Raw genomic sequence first — 14,453 nt, 5'->3', positions numbered from 1 at the left:
TTTTGTGTGAGGAACCGGGTGGGGGTGATTAATGGTAAGTACTTTTTGTCCCACATGTTGTAAAATTGCAATAATTCTCCGTATTGTCTTGACGGAACCTCGGGGGAGAGCAAGGGTGTGGAGGCATTTAGGACCCAGGGGAAAGCCAAGCTCCGTATGGAAGAACAGAGTCTCGGGCGCACACGCCTCCTACCAAAAATCACAGCCCCTTGGAGCCGGGGCTCTCATTCACAGCTTTCTAGAGAAATCTGAGCCCGAACCTGCCAGAATAGGGGATCTCACCCACTCAGCTCAGCACCGAGGACACCTGCAGAAACACATTACCAAAGCAAGGCTGGGCGGCCGTGTGAAGGTATTTGTTGCCTTTTTTCTCCCTTCTGTATTTGCAGCGCTTCCCCGCCTTTCCCCGCTCCTGCGATGCCATGGCTGCGGCGTTTCAGCACTTCGGTGCGTGGACAGCTCCCACCTGCAATCCCTCCGCACATCATCCCTCTCGCACCCCACTCTCACCGCCTCTGTGGTCCATCCTCCTCCCGGCGCCCGCTCAGCCTGCGCTCCTTACACCATCAGCACCCCCATCTCCACCATCACCGTCATGATCTCCATCATCACCAGCGCCGTAACTACCGTCAACACAACTGTGTCTTGTCACTTAGACAAAGCCGGAGGTCCGCAGGATAGAGGAAAAGAGCCCAAGTTTTCAGGCATGGAAAGCAAAGTTCAGGTAGACTACAGCCCTGAAAACAAAGAGAGACGCCAGCTTGAGAGAAAGGGAAAGTGAAGACAGGAGAGAGAGCCCCCAGGCAGGGGGACAGATGGGGTACTTGCCAGACACCAGCAGTTAGCCAGCTGCCTTTCAGCAGATTAGGGACTGTTTAGTTCAGGAAATTAACATGGCCTGGGGTATAGTATTATTCTGGTGAAATAGATGTATACACTCAATCCGAGTTTCTGGTTTTCCAATGGAGAATCACCAGGAAGCAGGGTGGGGGTGACTGATGACTCACATTCACCCACATGCCGGTTTTCTTCCTAAGCGTTTATGGCAAAAACTCCAGAATTAAGTTTTTTTTTTTTTTTTTTTACTAAAATGTCTTGTAAAATGGAGACCCCAAAGGTTAACTCTGTGGCTAGAATGAAAATTAAAATGATGATGGTGATGATAATAACCTAACAAATAGGGCTTTTGTTGGAAAGTGTTATTTGTCCAAATGTCTCTTCCTGTCTACTTATTTAATTTCAATTTTTGATCTTAAACCTCTTTTTGAAGCAGAGAAGATAGATCCTTTGCCCAAATGGCCAAAGTGGTAATGATATTCAGAACAGATGGTCTGGCTTTGTTCATCCTAGTCAAGGACCGAGTCAGATTTGGAAGGCGAGATTTTTGTGTGCTTTCTCAGTAATCAGGTGATAACACAATTTTCATATAATAGTAAAGGGTAATAAATAGACTGAAAAAAATTGAAAAGGCATTTTATATAACTGTGTTCTACCAGGTTCTGCTTTTAGAGTGCTAAGATTTTCTCTCTCAGCTGAAAGGAAGTTGGGGTCTTCGGATATCTTGAAGGTCCAAACCCAAGTCCTAGTACCTCTTTGATTTAACCGGGTTCATCTGTTTTATAAGAGCCAACATATCTCAGAAAATAAGTGCCTGAGCCTGTCATAAATAAAAAATCTTTTGGTGGGTACTCATTTAATTAGTTATTACTGAACAGTAAAATGTTGGGTTTTTAAAGCAAATTGTTTTTCATAAAATCAACATCTTTATTAAAAATGAGATGGATCATTTTTGCATATGGGAATAATGTCAGTCACATGTAACAACCAAGTTTAAAGCAGAGCACAGTAAATGTTGATTAAAAATTGCCCCTATACATTTATTCTGTCTCTTCAAAAAGAAAAAGCAGCAAGTCGTGTCTAAATCAGCTTGCTCATCATCAGAGGCATTGTAAAACAAGCAAACAAACAAAAAAATCCTCAGAAACAAGTATCTATCTGCTGGAAGAAGTTTTGAGGAAAAAATCATACCAAATACTCTTCTTGAATGAGGAATAGTAGTATTTTGTCAAAAGCTGTCTACTGCTGTGAATTAATTCTATCTGCATCTAAAATTGGCTCACTTTTGAACTCAAATCAAGAAAACTAGCAAAAATATTTGGTGAAATGGATTTTAGGGAAGAAGAAAATCTGGTCATCCACGTATTGTCCTTAGATTGGAATATCCACAGTAAACTGGACCCCTCGGGGCCCCAAGCAACCAGATTCTCAAAACTCCTTCCCTTCCCTTATCTTTCTGCAAAGAATGGTTCCACTCAGGCAATTTTAAAAAGTGTACATATTGCCAGTTCTAGCTGCTTTGAACCAGAAACTCAGGCCAGGAATCGACTGTCTTCAATGCTACTTCTTCCTGTACCTAATACAATTTCCTGGGGCTGGGGAAATTGCAAAACAATGCTGCTTCAGTGAGATTTACAGGCATCTGTCTCAGAAGTGATGCCTTTCTTTGACTAAATATTATACCGAGTTTATTAATTTTTATGGAGTGCCACTATCCTGGCTTCTCCCTTCTTTTCTATTAAGTGCTACTTTGCTTTTTTCCATAATTTCAATGACAACTTTCTCATTTATATGATGGACTTAAAGGTGAACATAAAACATATTTTCCAGCAAAATGGCATCATACATTTGCAGACATGTTCACAGAGAGGTGTATCCTATTAGAGTCATGGAATATAAAGCTGGAAGGGGCTTCGGTTCCCAAAAGACGGGATCTAGAACTCTTCAGAATGGGTGGTGTCTGCTCATTTCTGCAGGCTTTACAAAGGGACACCTTTGTAGCCTTGAGGAGTCTACTAATGATTTTACATGTTTCTCCAGCAGAGCTATCCTTAGTAAATGGATCCATGCTGACTTGGATATTCTCTGCTTTCCTGTTACACAATGACCCAGACGAGGTAACAGAGACGAGTGTGTTTACAAAGTATGAAATCTGGTCACGTGCAGTCAGCTCAGAAATACCCCTCAAGCCAACAGATTTTCTCCCCCATTACATTTTCTTCCCAATTTTGGATTCTTTCCATTATTATTCATTTTATCCAGGTATTACAAGAATAAGTTTCAGAAGATTCACAGTATGAATGACTCTAAAACTGTAGCCTGTAACGTCAGCCCCAAGTGTTACATTTCTCTAGAGAAAACTGCTTAATTTTCAATCCAAGTTTTTCTTAGCTTAATGGAAGTTTATCTTCTCTGGCTTGAAACTTCATGGATATGGGAATCAACTGGTCACTCTCCTCTCCATAAAAAGGCTTTCATTTGTTCAGCTAATAAGTTTATTATTTTTAACTGCATCTTCTGACTTCCACAGCCCTTTTATTATGTTGTCTCCGGCCAGGTAACCCTATTCTCCCCCTTTATAGACCCATTATCATGTGAAAATGTCTGTGTGAGAGGCTAGTTTTCTATGAGCTTTTCTTCTTCCTGACTTCTGAACCAGTAGGAATTTCCCCATATGTGTTTGAGATGATCCATGTTTGTCTTCTGGACTCTTTTAACTAAATCCCCACTTTGCAGATACTGTGCATACCACTTTCTCCATCTCTTCTCCCTAAGATTGTGCTGTGTGCTGTGCTCAGTTGCTCAGTCATGTCTGACTCTTTGCAACCCCATGGAACGCAGCCTGCCAGGCTCCTCTGTCCATGGGGATTCTCCAGGCAAGAACACTGGAGTGGGTTGCCATGCCCTCCTCCAGGGGATCTTCCCAACCCAGGGATCAAACCCAGGTCTCCCGCATTGCAGGTGGATTCTTTACCATCTGAGCCACCAGGGAAGCCCCTCCCTAAAAATTATATCATGTCAATTCAGTCTGTGTTATTGCTCAAACATCTTACATAAAGTTCCATACCTGTGTATGTGTCAAGTCCACAGTGTATACAGTGTTCACTATTTTGTAGCTCTGGAGGAAATAAGAGGGGATTTGTGGCAGTTGGGAATGCCAATCCCAGGCTCTGTAATTAAAAGGCATTTTGTCTAATGTGTGGGCTTTCCAGGCAGCTCAGCAGTAAAGAATCTACCTGCAAAGAATGAGACGAGTTCAATCCCTGGGTCAGGAAGATCCCCTGGAGAAGGAAATGGCAACTTATTCCAGTATTCTTGCCTGGGAAATCCCATGGATAGAGGCACCTGGTGGGCTATAAGTCCATGGGGTTGCAAACAGTTGGATATGACTAAGCACATGCACACACCACAAACAGCCACTACTTCAGTTAAAAACTTTTCTATCTAACACAATAAAGAGGCTGAAAAACTTCATTCCTTCCTTACATGTTGTCTTTCCCTTTAACTCCTTGTATTACTTGTTCCAAGGCAAACTAAAAGGATAACAATTTTATAGATTGTCCTAGAACAGGACACCATCTTTTGTCAAGCATGTTCACTTCATCTGAGTCCCAGTCTGTTCTATTGCTGCTCCGGCATCTATTGTGGGTAGAAGTTCAGGACGCAAAGAGTCGAACCCAACTGAACAACTTTCACTTTCACTTCTCAGCATCTCTACTCTAATAGAACTCATTCCAACTGACTTTTATTCTTTCTTAAGAGCAAGACCAAATGGGACAGATGACTGTGTGCTGAGTTGCTATTTTAAAGGGAGCCAAGGGAGTCTATATAAGGAATGTTTATGTGGCAAGGGTAAGCCCTGGGGTACGACTGAGCTAAAGGTGATAGAATGTTGACCATAAGCCAGAGGCTAAATTCTAGCCATACTACACTTTCAGATGATTAAAGGTCTCCCCTTTGTCCTTCCAGATGACTTGCCTGCCCCTGGTACAGATAGCTCTTTTCTGCAAGTTGGTGAATGTTTGATAGAGAGTCAATGGACTGGTGTCCAATTTATTACTCACAGGGCTTGTGTTCCTTTGCCATTACTTATGCAGACAAGTCCTACAAGCATTAATGTGTGTGTTAGTCTCTCAGTCATGTCCAATTATTTGTGACCCTGTGAACTGTAGTCTGCCAGGCTCCTCTGTCTGTGGAATTCTCCAAGCAAGAATACTGGAGTGGGTTGCCATTCCCTTCTCCAGGGGATCTTCCCAACTCAGGGATAGAACCGAGGTCTCCTGCATTGCAGGCAGATTCTTTACCATCTGAGCCACTAGGGAAACCTAATAGTCAATCTGAAATTCATCATTTGAAAATAGGACTCCTTCTTGGTCAGCACCATCGAATGTTGTAATCAACCAACCTCTGAGATTTAAATATAGGCTCTGTTGGCAGTAAGGAAGCATATTATCTTTCAGGAAAGATTTCAAATAGAATTGTACTTGAAAAAAAGATTTTTGCTCACTGTGACTTTTGATTTTGGTTTTGATCTATCAGCCAGATCTATTTTTATGTCATTCAGTGTAAAAATTCCTTTCAGCATTCCTAGGGGGAAATGCATGTTCCATGAAAAAAGCAGAAGTGAGAATTTAGAAAGGTGAAGAGCCGTAAGTGTTCACCTAATTCAATACACACTAAAAATTCTGAAACATATCTTTCACATTTATTGATGGCTGAGGTAGTTAATTAGACTCTCAAGTGAAAAGTTTTATCACTGAGGTTCATTCTTCATCTTTTTCTTAGAAAAGAAACTCATGAAACAAATATACGTATAGTTTCTAACTTTACATTTGTATTAATTTAAAGCTATGTGTACTTAAAATTGTTCTTTGTATTACCTAGAACATCCAGAAGCAATAGATATTTGATGTTTTGTTCATTATTATTGATGTTCTTATATTTCAAATAATATTTAGAATTTATAGATTTCATCTTTCTGGTCATGACAACAACATACTGTTTCTTCCCAAATTTGGCCAATTGTGGTCAAATTCCCAAATTCTTCCCAATTTGGCCACAGCCCTTAATCACTCTTCCTGAGGATTGATGGGGTGTAGGTCTGTGCCTATTGTGCGAATGAACCCGAGAGCATTAGTACCCAGGCTGGTATAGAAAAAGCACCTTTTCTGAGTCAGGGTTGGACAGTGAACAGAACATGATCTTCAAATCAGGAAGACTTGGGTGAGTCTTTGTTCTTCCATCTATACTTACTCTATCTAAATCTCAGATTTATCATTTTATCTGATGAGTAATAATCCAGGTCTAAAGGTTGGTGTGGAGATTAGACCACATAATATCAAAGTCCAAGGTATGTAACAAATAGTCAACAAATGTTTGTTTTTTCCCTCAGTTTTAACACTAGCTCATTATCTGACTTAATGCCTGGTGTTAGGTGTTCTAAGCTCAGTATCTTTTTATTTTCTTGGACACGCTAAAAGTGTGGTATCAACAAGAATATTACAATAAATGTAAACCAGAACTTCTCAGTTTCAAAGCACTTTTACCTACATCATTTCACATGGTTCTCAGAATCTCCTAGGGAATTATCTTTATTCCACCTATTGCGGGATCATTGTAATGATGGAAAAAGATAAGTGATGTAAAATGCTTTGAAATAATACTTATGCATATGTACATATTTGTAGATAAGCATGGTTATCATTATTCTGACTGTTTCCACTATATTTAATGTATGTTTCTAAAGATAATGAAATAAGTGAGAATAATAGATTATAAAGTAACTGAAATAGATTTTATTTGAATTATACTTTCTGAAATGATTTTCCACCTAGATTCCTTGGTGCATAAAGACTACGGTATGTGTTTATAAGTGTGTTTATGGGCAAATACACTTTCTTAAACTGAATTCTATATGAGGAAATATACAGATATATATTTTTTTCTAATGGAAATTTGAGATGCAGTATAAATCTGGAATCTATGGATGCCATGATTTAAAATATCATCATATGGAGACTCTTCTTTTCTCCTCTTCATAAAAAAATACCACTATCTGAATTTCTAGCTTGTTAGAAAAAGCATGGATTAGAAATGGAAGTAAACTCCTACCATGGGCTCCTCAGAGACTGTACTGAGCTACTCTTCATGTATCTGGAACAATCTCTAAACAAAAGAATCATTTAGGACCAAGCCAGAAGTGGAAGAGAGGTTTCTGAGGCTCACAGGAACCCACCAAAAGTGTCCCTTTGGGGTTATCAAGCACATTTCAATACCTGGGCCATGCTTGGGACTCTACTAGGAATGCCAAAGTATCAGTCTATCAGACAGAGTGTCAAGGCTTCTGACTTGTCATTCCCAGTGTTAAGCCCTAGGAACATACATAAAGAAAGCAAAAATCAATGGTGGCTTGAAAAGTCACAGATGGCTAAATTTTAAATAGTCCATCTGCCAATGAAATATGAGGACAAGATGGTAACCCCACATTTGTAAAGTCGGATGCTAGGCTACCTAAAACTGTCTATTAACCCCTTAGGCACATTTAAGCTTATAGAAGAGTAAGGCTGGAAGGAATTTCAGGAAAGGAGAGCAAGGTCCTGAGAGTGACGGTAACTAGCTGAAGGTGACATAGGTCTTAAGTAGTAAATATTAGAACCTCTCTGCTATATATAAGGATAGAAGAGCACCATAGTAAGGAATATGGGACTTTAGAAATATAAGCTTAAACCCAGTTCTGCTTCTTGGTAACTGTGTAACTCTGGGAAGGTCATTTACCATCTTCTGTGCCTATCTCCTCATCTGAAAAATGGGGACAATAATATACTCATCTCATAGAATTGAGCTAGTAAATCCCCAGGTGGCACTAGTGGTAAAGAACATACCTGCCAATGCAGGAGACATGAGACGTGGGTTCTGTGGATCCTTGTGTTGGGACGATCCCCGCACAGGAGGAAGAAACACAACCCACCCCAGTATTCTTGCCTGGAGAATTGCATGGACAGAGGAGCCTGATGGGCTACAGTCCATGGGGTGGCAAAGAGTTGGACACAACAGAAGCGACTTAGCACACAGCACAAGAATTAAATAATACACCATGCAAAAAATTAGAGTATGCAAGTGTCTGGGACATAACAAACAGTGATAATAAATACCAAATTAAAGCAATTCTAATTATACCACCAGGACAGAAACCACTCTGACTTCTTCAGGTGATATCAAGTCCAATGTATTCTTTATAGTTGTTTGACCAATTCAGAAACATTGAATTGAGAACCAAATCCTTCGTGTGAACAAAAAATATCACAATTAAAAATGCTATATCTGAAGAACATTCTTGTATAGCACAGTATTTTTAGTGCCTTAAATATTATTGATGGAAATTATTATCTAAGTAGAAGTCTATTCAGATTTCTGAACTGAAGAATTTGACTTTAATGGAAAATGTCTATTTCATCCTAAGCATGAAAACTGGTGACCCTGGCTTGGGCACTCTCTCCAGCAACTCTCACTGTATGCTGAGCACAGAATAAAGATATAGAGTGGAGGCATAACTATGTGTGGATGTGGGCCGTGAAAAATGCAGCTTCAACTCTCCACCTGAACCTATTGTAATTTATCTTGGAAACGTTGTTGAGTTCCCTGAACTGTAAGGTAAGGAAGTTGCTCCCAGCAGCTTTAAATATTCTGTCAGGGACCAGCCTTTGCTGTGCCTTGTACTCTGAGCACATTGTGCCAAGGTTGGAACCCTGAACCTCACCCAGAATACTTCAAAGAGGCAAAGATCTGAAGCACAATGTGCCTAGGCTAACTTCTTCTAGGAACAAATTACTTTGTGTATAAGGAGGGAAATGAAGGCAGCTGCAACACCTTTAAGGAAAACATTCCTAGAGGTACCGAAACAGAAGGGGAAGCCACTTACTCACTCAGTGAACCAACATTGTGACTACTTTATGCATTTGTTCTATATGGATGTATACATACGGCGCCTACTTAGTGCAGGCACTGTCCCAGACACTGAGGCTAGGCAGTGAACACAATGTAGAGTCTCTGCGCATGGCACAAACCCTCTGTGATTCAGAGACTGTGCTGGGGAAACACAAATGAGTAAGATCAGGTAATTAGGGAGATACTGAGTGAGGAGTTCGGAGTAAGGAGGGAGAAGGGAAACTGGTGATAAAGTGCATTTTGGTAAGGGTGAGGGGATACACATGACCTCTGAAGGTGAGAGAGAGTTCCTGGGTGGTGACTCCTTCAGTGATGACTCCTTAAGGGTAAGAGGAGTCAGTCAGTGGTTGTTCTAGATAGAGGGAGGATCTTTTTCCAAGGCCCAAGGGCTAGAGAAGAGACCACAAGTGTCTTGGTGTGGCAGCATGGATGGATGGTGAATCTGGGGACACAGATGGGGGCCAGAGTCTCGGAAACTAGGTCCACGTCACAGGGTTTTATATTTCATCCTAGAACAACTGGAAGCTATTGACTGATGTTGATCAAGGAGTGACATGGGGGGCTGGGATGAATTGGGAGATTGAGATTGACATATGTACACTATCGATACTATGTATAAAATAGATAACTCATGAGAACCTATTATACAGCCCAGGGAACCCTACTCAGTGCTCTGAAGTGACCTAAATGAGAAGGAAATCCAAAAAAAGGGGGATATGTGAATACATAGAGCTGATTGACTTTGCTATACAGTGGAAAAGTAACACAACTTTGTAAAGCAGCTATACTTCAGTAAAAATTAATTTTAAAAAAGGAGTCACATGAGAAGATTTCAATTTTAATACAAAGAATGGATAAGGGAAAGTCAAGGTTGGCAGCAAGGATACCATCAAGAGGATATTGCAGGACTAAACAGATGAGTGGTGATGTGGTCTAAACAAAGACCATGAAAATGGATGGAAAGATGGGAAGATGTGAGAAATATTATGGAAGTGATTGCCTGAATGTGGGCAGTAAGAGAGGGGATGGAATAATAGTTGACGCCCAGGCTTCCAGCGTGGGAAATGACACAGATGATGTCAGTCAGTAAGAGGGGGAGGTGGAAGAGCAGATTCAGGATGAGGAACTATGATGAATTCAGTTTTGAACATATTGAGTGTGTGGGGCCTAGGGGACATCTAGGTGGGGGTGTTCAGTAAGCAGCTGGATATATAAGTACACCTGAACATCAGGAGAGAGCTATGGACTGAAGTCACCCACATGTAGCTGGTTAAATCATGGCTGGACCCTGCAAAATAATACATAGAAGTGGTGAGCACATAAGAAGATGGAGCAGGAATGAACAGAGGTTGGGAGAAAAATAGGGTACATGGAATTACAGAAAAGAGTGGGAAAATAGTTTTAAGAAGTCATCAACATCAAATGCTAATGGGGTCACCCATACATAAATGGGTGCTGCAATTTGCCCACTGGCAGTAGCGACAGAAAGGCCATGCACTAGTAGAGGGATCATCTGGGTTTGCTCGGCACTGTAGCCCAGTTCTGCTTGTTGTCCCTGTATTATTGTTATTAGCGCCTCCTGGTGTCTAAATTTGGAAATAAACTATATGATCATCTCAGCCACTGGTTGGTGCGAGTCAAGATAGATTGCCGTGGGTATGCTGCATGCTTAGTCTCTCAGTCATGTCCAACTCTGTGCAACTCCATGGACTGTAGCCTGCCAGGATCTCTGTCCATGGGGATTTTCCAGGAAAGAATACTGTAGTGGGTTGCCATTTCCTCCTCCAGGGGATCTTCCCAAACCAGGAATCAAACCCAGGTCTCCCGCATTGCAGGTGGATCCTTTACCGTCTGAGCCACCAAGGAAGCGCACAGTGGGTATCGAGGTGAATTTGAAGAAGTGAAGTTGCTCAGTTGTGTCCAACTCTTTGTGACCCCATGGACTGTAGCCTACCAGGCTCCTCCATCCATGGGATTTTCCAGGCAAGAATATTGGAGTGGGTTGCCATTTTCTTCTCCAGGAGACCTTCCTGACCCAGGGATTGAACCTGGGTCTCAAGCATTGTAGCCAGATACTTTACCATCTGAGCCACCAGGGAAGTCCAGGGAAGAATTTGAAGAGGGAGACATCAGACAAGGGAACTTTTCGAAAGAGTGTGGTGAGGTTGTTAAAGAGGGAATTTTAACATCAGATGGACGTTGAACTAGATGGATTTTAAACATTCTTCCAATCCTGGGACTAGTTCATAGAGCACTATATTCCTTTACTATCTTCAGTTTTGGAATCAGTGAGAATAAAGACATTGTTATACTTATTTTCTCACTTTCATAGCTAAATGTTACTTTTTACAAATTACTTTGCAAAGCTAACGTTTTATAAATAAAACTTTTACTATTCTACATTCATTCTTGAAAATGAATACTAATTACCTGAACCCATTTTCATCTATCACAAAGGCAATATAAAGCAGAAATGTGTGAAGTGATTATCTCCCTATAGAAATTACAGCTAGTCCTAAATTAAGTTGAAAGAATCATTTTATCTTTAAAATTATTTTGTATGATAAAGTGTTAATAATAATGTTGTAAGTAAATGTTCTGCCTATTATTGCAAATACTGTTTGATCTAGGAAAGCTGGGGAAAAAAATACATGCCTCCAAGTTTTTTTAAACCTAATGTCTTCTGATTTTTTGTACTTCTAGGTTGGACCAAACTGATGTCTGAGAGAGCTTAAACATTTAAAATGAGAAAAATGCAAATAATGTGAGCATTTGTCTGTATACCATTTAGATAGAAAAACCCGAGGGGCTTAAAACAATCATTAAGTATGCTAATCTCTAGTTGCATCCATGTTGCTACCAACAGCATTAATTTCATTCTTTCTTATCAGTTCAGTTCAGTTGCTCAGTCGTGTCTGACTCTTTGCGACCCCATGGATTGCAGCATGCCAGGCCTCCCTGTCCATCACCAACTCCCAGAGCCTACTCAAACTCATATCCATCGCATCGGTGATGCCATCCAACCATCTCATCCTCTGTCATCCCCTTATCCTCCCACCTTCAATTTTTCCCAGCATCGGGGTCTTTTCAAATGAGTCAGTTCTTCGCATAAGGTGGCCAAAGTATTGGAGTTTCAGCTTTAGCATCAGTCCTTCCAATGAATATTCAGGACTGATTTCCTTTAGGATTGACTTGTTGGATCTTCTTGCTGTCCAAGGGACTCTCAAGAGTCTTCTCCAACACCACAGTTCAAAAGCATCAATTCTTTGGCGCACAGCTTTCTTTATAGTCCAACTCTCACATCTATATATGACTACTGGAAAAACCATAGCTTTGACTAGACGGACTTTTGTTGCCAAAGTAATGTCTCTGCTTTTTAATATGGTGTCTAGGTTGGTCATAGCTTTTCTTCCAAGGAGCAAGCTTCTTTTAATTTCACGGCTGCAGTCACCATCTGCAGTGATTTTGGAGCCCCAAAAAATAAGGTCTCTCACTGTTTCCATTGTTTCCCCATCTATTTCCCATGAAGTGATGGGATTGGATGCCATGATCTTAGTTTTCTGAATGTTGAGTTTTAAGCCAACTTTTTCACTCTTCTCTTTCACTTTCATCAAGAGGCTCTTTAGTTCCTCTTCACTTTCTGCCATAAGAGTGGTGTCATCTGCATATCTGAGGTTATTGACATTTCTCCCAGCAATCTTGATTCCAGCTTGTGCTTCATCCAACCTGGCATTTCACATGAGGTACTCTGCATATAAGTTAAATAAGCAGGGTGACAATATACAGCCTTGACGTAATCCTTTCCCAGTTTGGAACCAGTTTGCTGTTCCATGTCCAGTTCTAACTGTTGCTTCTTGACCTGCATGCAGATTTCTTAACAGGCAGGTCAGGTGATCTGGTATCCCTTCTCTTTAAGAATTTTCCACAGTTAGTTGTGATACACACAGTCAAATTGGGCACCACTTGCCGGGGTCCAGCCCCGGTGGATCCAGGGAAATTCGAAGGAGAGACGGGGTTGGCGAATACACTGGCTTTAATTAGATATTAATTAGAGATATAAAGAGTAATAGCATGAGGATAGCTCAGCAGGAAAATTCAGTGGAGAAAAGAGGCTGAGTAGCTTGGTTTATGCGGGAAACCAATAAAACTTCAAGACAAGAAGCTTGCACCACTTACGTAGGCCACAGGCGTCCTTCCATTCTCCCGAAGGAGAGGAGACACTGAGGCCTCCCCGGTCGGATCTTAGAAGCCCAGGCAAAATTAGTAAGCTTGGGGGGCTCCGCGCTCCAGATGGAAACTCAGCCAGAGTTTGAGAGAGAGAACGACATGGGGAGACCAGTCTTTAGAGGAACTGATCCCATTTTTTATTTTTCCAGGGTCTGTTTTTATACTCTGAGATGTTATACAAAAGTCACGCGGGGTCAGCAGTCCTGACTTTTATTAAAGTCAGGTGCTTCATACAGATGTATACAGAGGTCTTAGGGGTGTTACATCATCTTCTGGCCAGGGGGCCTGCTGACAATTTATGACCCTCTCCTTGTGACAGCGGTCAGTCAACCAGAACACTTATTTCTCCAGGGGTGATTATTCTTAAAACAGATGCCACCTTCCGAAGGTACCAGATAAAGTTACATTCCTATAGGATGAGGGTGTAGTGGGTTTAATTAAGGAAAGAATTTGCTTAGCCTAAGGTCTAATGTGATTAATGTCAAAGGTTAATACTTATTTCTTCTATATATTCATTAATGTGTATAAGGGCAGGGGATGTGGAGACTTAGCAGTAAACATTGGCTCAACAAATGAAAAACCCTTCACCAATACGATTTCTAATCAGCCCACTATACTTATGCTAATAGTTTACTAACTTCTCTAAAGAACCTGTTTTTAGAAGGTTTAAAGCATCTCGTGCCTCTCACGGTTGGGAGGCTGTGAGCAATCACATGTGGCCGGAGAAGCCTGTCAGGCAGGCTAGAGAACCTTCAGAAGAGTTTGTAGGTTGAAACACTCCTATCACGCCCAGGAATTATTATTAACTGGAGCTCTAAGTTAACTCCTTCTCCGAAAGAGGCGGTGGGGGACAGCCCCCTGTAAAGTCAGAGGTGTAGGTGAGAGCACAAAGTAGTAAAGTAGGCAGACTCTGGTTTTGGGGGTAGATGCTCGAGAATTTCCAGGGGGACTCCGGAGGCTCAATCCCGCCTTTGCGTATGTCGAGCCTCCTTCCTCATGACCTTTGCCATGGGTGGAGGTCCTCACACTGGCTCCCAGCAGTCAAAGGCTTTGGTGTAGTCAATAAAGCAAAAGTAGATGTTTTTCTGGAACTCTCTTGCTTTTTCGATGATCCAGCAGATGTTGGCAAATTGATCTCTGGTTCTTCTGACTTTTTGAAATCCAGCTTGAACATCTGGAAGTTCACGGTTCTTTTTTATGACTGAGTAGTATTCAGTTTTGTGTATGTACCACATCTTTTTTCCATTCATTGGTCAATGGTGTATATGTACCATGTCTTCTTTATCAATTCATTTGTCAATGGGCATTTAGATTGTTTCCATGTCATGGCTACTGTGAAAAGTGCTGCTGTGAACATGTATCTTTTTGAATTATAGTTTTGTCTGGTTATATGCCTAGGATTGGAATTGCAGGTCAGAAAGGGAAAGACAAATACCATATGATAT

The 14,453-nt window shown here is 41.2% G+C and overlaps 1 protein-coding gene across 1 annotated transcript in view; it reads left to right on the top strand.

Moving 5' to 3' along the window:
- Positions 1-214: 214 nt before the first annotated feature.
- Positions 215-14,453, top strand: part of CLVS1 (clavesin 1) — a 167,152-nt gene continuing 152,913 nt past the window's right edge. Inside the window, exon 1 of the mRNA XM_025265356.3 lies at positions 215-352. The gene's annotated coding sequence lies outside the window, so the exon portion shown is untranslated. The remainder of the gene's footprint in view (positions 353-14,453) is intronic.

The sequence above is a fragment of the Bubalus bubalis genome, chromosome 15 (assembly GCF_019923935.1).
Source record: "Bubalus bubalis isolate 160015118507 breed Murrah chromosome 15, NDDB_SH_1, whole genome shotgun sequence".
Taxonomy (NCBI): Eukaryota; Metazoa; Chordata; class Mammalia; order Artiodactyla; family Bovidae; genus Bubalus; species Bubalus bubalis.
Note: the sequence above shows the minus strand (reverse complement) of the source record. Positions and strands in the feature narration are given on the sequence as shown.